Here is a 6,223-nt window from a genome sequence, read left to right as displayed (position 1 = left end):
GTACACTTGATGACCTTTTCATTAATGTAAACACGGAAGAAAACATGGAATTAGTTTAAATCCAGCAGTCTTATAGTCTTATAAAGCTAATTAAGTGAAAATCCAATCCCTCCAGAAGTGCAAGTATTTTATCGAGTTTGTGTTAAAAAAGTATCTGCACTCCAGGGGCTAATTTTGCAGGTTTCCGTCAATTCCACCCCCTTTGCAGATTTCACCAGTATTTTTAAAAATGGATAATGCATGATAGTGATCTTAAATCTTCTTCTTCTTCTTTTCCTTTCGGCTTGTCCCGTTAGGGGTCGCCACAGCGTGTCATCTTTTGCCATCTTAGCCTATCTCCTGCATCTTCCTCTCTAACCCCAACTGCCCTCATGTCTTCCCTCACCACATCCATAAACCTTCTCTTTGGTCTTCCTCTCGCTCTTTTGCCTGGGAGCTCCATCCTCAGCATCCTTCTACCAATGTACTCACTCTCTCGCCTCTGAACATGTCCAAACCATCGAAGTCTGCTCTCTCGAATCTTGTCTCCAAAACATCCAGCTTTGGCCGTCCCTCGAATGAGCTCATTTCTAATCCTATCCAACCTGCTCACTCCGAGCGAGAACCTCAACATCTACATTTCTGTCACCTCCAGTTCTGCTTCCTGTTGTTTCTTCAGTGCCACCGTCTCTCATCCGTGCATCATGGCCGGCCTCACCACTGTTTTGTAAACTTTGCCCTTCATCCTAGCAGACACTCTTCTGTCACATAACACACCAGACACCTTTCGCCAGCTGTTCCAACCTGCTTGGACCCGTTTCTTCACTTCCTGACCACACTCTCCATTGCTCTGTATTGTTGACCCCAAGTATTTGAAGTCGTCCACCCTCGCTATCTCTTCTCCCTGTAGCCTCACTCTTCCCCCTCTACTTTTCTCATTCACGCACATATATTCTGTTTTACTTCGGCTAATCTTCATTCCTCTCCTTTCCAGTGCATGTCTCCATCTTTCCAATTGTTCCTCTGCATGCTCCCTGCTTTCACTGCATATGACAATATCATCTGCGAACATCATGGTCCAAGGGGATTCCAGTCTAACCTCATCTGTCAGCCTATCCATTACTACCGCAAACAGGAAGGGGCTCAGAGCTGATCCCTGATGCAGTCCCACCTCCACCTTAAATTCCTCTGTCACACCTAAGGCACACCTCACCATTGTTCTGCTGCCATCATACATGTCCTGTACTATTTTAACATACTTCTCTGCCACACCAGACTTACGCATGCAGTACCACAGTTCCTCTCTTGGTACTCTGTCATAGGCTTTCTCTAGATCCACAAAGACACAATGTAGCTCCTTCTGACCTTCTCTGTACTTTTCCACGAGCATCCTCAAGGCAAATAATGCATCTGTGGTACTCTTTCTAGGCATGAAACCATACTGTTGCTCGCAGATACTTACTTCTGTCCTGAGTCTAGCCTCCACTACTCTTTCCCATAACTTCATTGTGTGACTCATCAACTTTATTCCTCTATAGTTCCCACAGCTCTGAACATCCCCTTTGTTCTTAAAAATGGGAACTAGAACACCTTTCCTCCATTCTTCAGGCATCTTTTCGCCCGCTAGTATTCTGTTGAATAAGTTGGTCAAAAACTCCACAGCCATCTCTCCAAATTGCTTCCATACCTCTACCGGTATGTCATCAGGACCAACTGCCTTTCCATTTTTCATCCTTTGTAGTGCCTTTCTGACTTCCCCCTTAGTAATCATTTCCACTTCCTGGTCCTTCACTCTTGCCTCTTTAACTCTTCCTTCTCTCTCATTTTCTTCATTCATCAACTTCTCAAAGTATTCTTTCCATCTATTTAGCACACTACCGGCACCAGTCAACACATTTCCAACTCTATCCTTAATCACCCTAACCTTCTGCACATCCTTCCCATCTCTATCCCTCTGTCTGGCCAACCTGTAGAGATCCTTTTCTCCTTCTTTCGTGTCCAACCTGGTGTACATGTCTTCATATGCCTCTTGTTTAGCCTTTGCCACCTCTACCTTTGCCCTACGTTGGATCTCGATGTACTCCTTTCGCCTCTCCTCAGTCCTCTCAGTTTCCCACTTCTTCTTCGCTAATCTCTTTCCTTGTATGACTCCCTGTATTATGGGGTTCCACCACCAAGTCTCCTTCTCCCCTTTCCTACCAGATGACACACCAAGTACTCTCCTGCCTGTCTCTCTGATCACCTTGGCTGTCTTCGTCCAGTCTTCCGCGAGCTTCGGTTGTCCATCGAGAGCCTGTCTCACCTCTTTCCGGAAGGCCGCACAACATTCTTCCTTTCTCAGCTTCCACCACATGGTTCTCTGCTCTACCTTTGTCTTCTTAATCTTCCTACCCATCACCAGAATCATCCTACATACTACCATCCTATGCTGTCGAGCTACACTCTCCCCTACCACTACTTTACAGTCAGTAACCTCCTTCAGATTACATCGTCTGCACAAAATATAATCTACCTGCGTGGTTCTACCTCCGCTCTTGTAGGTCACTATATGTTCCTCCCGCTTCTGGAAATAAGTGTTCACTACAGCCATCTCCATCCTTTTTGCGAAGTCCACCACCATCTGTCCCTCAAAGTTCCTTTCTTGGATGCCGTACTTACCCTACACTTCCTCATCGCCCCTGTTTCCTTTACCAATATGTCCATTACAATCTGCACCAATCACAACTCTCTCGCTGTCTGGGATGCTCAGAACTACTTCATCTAGTTCCTTCCAGAATTTCTCTTTCAACTCTAGGTCACATCCTACCTGTGGTGCATAGCCGCTAACCACATTATACATAACACCCTCAATTTCAAATTTTAGTCTCATCACTCGATCTGATACTCTTTTCACCTCCAAGACATTCTTAGCCAGCTCTTCCTTTAAAATAACCCCTACTCCATTTCTCTTCCCATCTACTCCGTGGTAGAATAATTTAAACCCTGCTCCCAATCTTCTAGCCTTACTACCTTTCCACCTGCTCTCTTGGATGCACAGAATATCACCTTTCTCCTAATCATCATGTCAACCAACTCCTGTGCTTTTCCTGTCATAGTCCCAACATTCAAAGTCCCTACACTCAGTTGTAGGCTCTGTGCATTCCTCTTTTTCTTCTGACGCTGGATCCGGTTTCCTCCTCTTCTTTGTCTTCGACCCACAGTAGCTGAATTTCCACCGACGCCCTGCAGGTTAGCAGTGCCGGGGGCGGGCGTTGTTAACCCGGGCCACGACCGATCCGGTATGGGATTCTTTAGATGAACGCTCATATTTGTTTGGCACAGTTTTTACGCCGGATGCCCTTCCTGACGCAACCCTCTGCATTTATCCGGGCTTGGGACCAGCCTACAGATTGCACTGGTTTGTGCCCCCATAGGGCTGCATTATGATAGTGATCTTAAATGATGAAGCATTAAATCAAGGCACTAATCGCTGTCCAACATGACACTGCCCAGTATTCTTTTAAGATCCACGAGACCAGGTCAGATAGAGGGAAAAGCAAATGTGCTCTTTGAACATTCGTTCTATGTAATACATAAGTCATACATTGGGCAAATTAAAGGGTATTTTGTTTGTGATAGAAGTTTTCCATTTTCATTTTTTTTCAATTTTTAAAATATCCGTGATTTGATATATTATGATTTAATACAACCTTTTATACCATTCCCTTACCATTCTTATCTATACTAGAGCATTATAATCTATATGTTTGGTATATTCCAGTAGAGAGCGTTGTTTTTCAGTCACATTTGGAAAATGTATGGGTGTGGTGAGTCATGCCTGCAGATATAAAGTTGCAGGTGTGTGTTCTGTTTGTAATTATGAGTGCACCCCTTTAAGAGCGGAGGAGGGCGGTGTTGGGTAAACTAGGAAGTAGAAGTGGGCTGAGTAGCAGCTCGTTGGGACCGTGTGCTTCCGTGTTAAAAAAAAAAAGTGTCAGGCTGTGGTTCACTGCGCTGGATCGGTCGATTTTCATGTGCGCTCAGTGTGTGTGACAAATGCGCAATTGTGCAGTGGTGCAGCTCAGAGGCAACATTGGTCAATACTACACAAAATAAGCGACCTCTTTCAATATCTATGTATTTGTACTCGTAACGAATTTTACACGTGTGATGATTTTGTGTTTGGCTGTGCAGATTTGTGAGTGCGATGGCACTCGGGCGTATGCGCCCATCAAATCACAGTGACACCCCCCCCCCCAAAAAAAAAATCATCTTTTAACATGTACTTCCATAAATTGGAGACTCTAAATTGCCCTTAGGTGTGATTGTGAGTGCGACTGTCTCCATGTGCCCTGCGATTGGCTGACAACCAGTTCAGGGTGTACCTCGCCTCCCGCCCGAAGATAGCTGAGATAATTTCCAGCTCCGTGACCCTTGAGGATAAGCGACTTAGAAGATGGATGGATGGATGGATTCTCATGTCCTTGTATCATTTCCACCAAATGCAAATTTCAGCTGACATGACAATAGCTCCACACACTCATGACCCTAAAGAAAACCTTTGCTCAAATCGAATGGAAATAAGTCTCTTGGTACAAGCGACAATCACCCAAGTCATCTTTGGAAGGAGATTTTTTTTTTTTTTTCTCAGGTATTTCTGTGCCATGGTACAGATGGTACTCTACTTTTGCAGATAACAGTGGTCAGGCTGTCAGTGCGGCTTCAGTGAACTTTTCCAAGTCTTCCCCGTTTCCATTCATATCCCAACAAAGAAGCCTATTCACACGCATGTGCGTGCGCGCGCCCATACAAAGACTTTAGAAAAAAAAAAAAATCAAGACAAGTGACCCTATCTATCATTTCCAGTGGAGCCTTGCCTGGAATTTGTTTTTTCTTTTCTGTCTTTTTTTTTTGGTCCACTTTTACACACCTCTCAGTTGGACAAGTGAATTGTAGTGATTAAAATTGTAGATTACTTGAGGATTTCTTAGGTTGCCGGTCTTGGTTAAATTTTGTTTTGCATTTTTGAATGTGCAATTATTGGTATTCTTTTGTAACATTGCAGTTATGCAAAAAAAAAATAAAAAAAATCTGTCATTACCTTACCAAGGCATACAGGAATGTCCCTTTCATAACACAATTGATTAAAAATATAAGAACCGTTATACAGTACTGCAATATCAAATTCCCCCCCCCCACCCCAGTGTAAGGGCTCTGTCACAGCTGCCCAAAGTCAACAACATTGCTAATTACCAACATAATTTTAATTGTTTCTGTAATGGTTAATACACCAGTGTGTGCTTGAACTGGTATATTCAATGCTCAAATGTATTATCATCTTTACTTTGACTGCTATAAAAAATGGACAAACAGATGGATATAAAAATAGAAAAGGACATTTTATTTCTTGCTCAAGATGGCAAGTTGGAATCATCTACTTGCATTCCTGAACAGCAAAATTAATTTTTACTGGTTGTGAAGGCTATTAATTTCACTTTTGTCAAACATCACAGTGAGTCAGCTCAAATTTGGACATGAAAAGATGATTTCAGTTTGACTTTCCCATTTTCTGTGTAAAATTATAAAATGTCAAGAACTGAGTGAAAATGAAAGCGTGTGCAATGTATCACTTTGTGATGATGCCGGTCTCTTTATGAGCGACCGGTGTGGGCTCATACACATTTTCTTACGTTCATATTTACATTTACTAAAAAAAAATCATGGATGAAGTGATTGAAATTAATTTTCTGAATCACATCCTCAAGAGTGAATATATTTTTTGACCATAAGTTTGAAATTGATTATATAAAATATTGGCTGGAAATTTACGTGACTGGCATTGTTTGCATTTCTACGCTATTGTGCATTCAGTCAAGTGCTCAATCATTTGAAAAGGGTTCAGTTTGCTAGCTTGAACGCTACAAGTGACATTTAGATAACTGGCCTGAATGTAGAGTGGCACAATCCTTTATCTATTTATTTTTTAAATAGCTTTTCTTTTGTGTTTTCATCTTTTTGAATCCCTTCTATCGGTTCATTTTTCTGCAGTGGTGTCCACATTAGCCTTTTAATAATATGCTTTGTAGCTACATAAAAGGGCGGTCTAAATAATCTTTGATGTTTAAAATTATATTTGACCTTAAAAAAAGAAAAAAAACTGACCAAAATAAGTCAAATAATACAAACATTGTACCAAATGTACCAAATGTATCTCGTGCAGACTAGACGTTATTCAACAAATCAGCAGCTTGGTCGTCATCATGCT

This window comes from Syngnathoides biaculeatus, chromosome 2, assembly GCF_019802595.1.
Source record: "Syngnathoides biaculeatus isolate LvHL_M chromosome 2, ASM1980259v1, whole genome shotgun sequence".
Taxonomy (NCBI): Eukaryota; Metazoa; Chordata; class Actinopteri; order Syngnathiformes; family Syngnathidae; genus Syngnathoides; species Syngnathoides biaculeatus.
Note: the sequence above shows the minus strand (reverse complement) of the source record.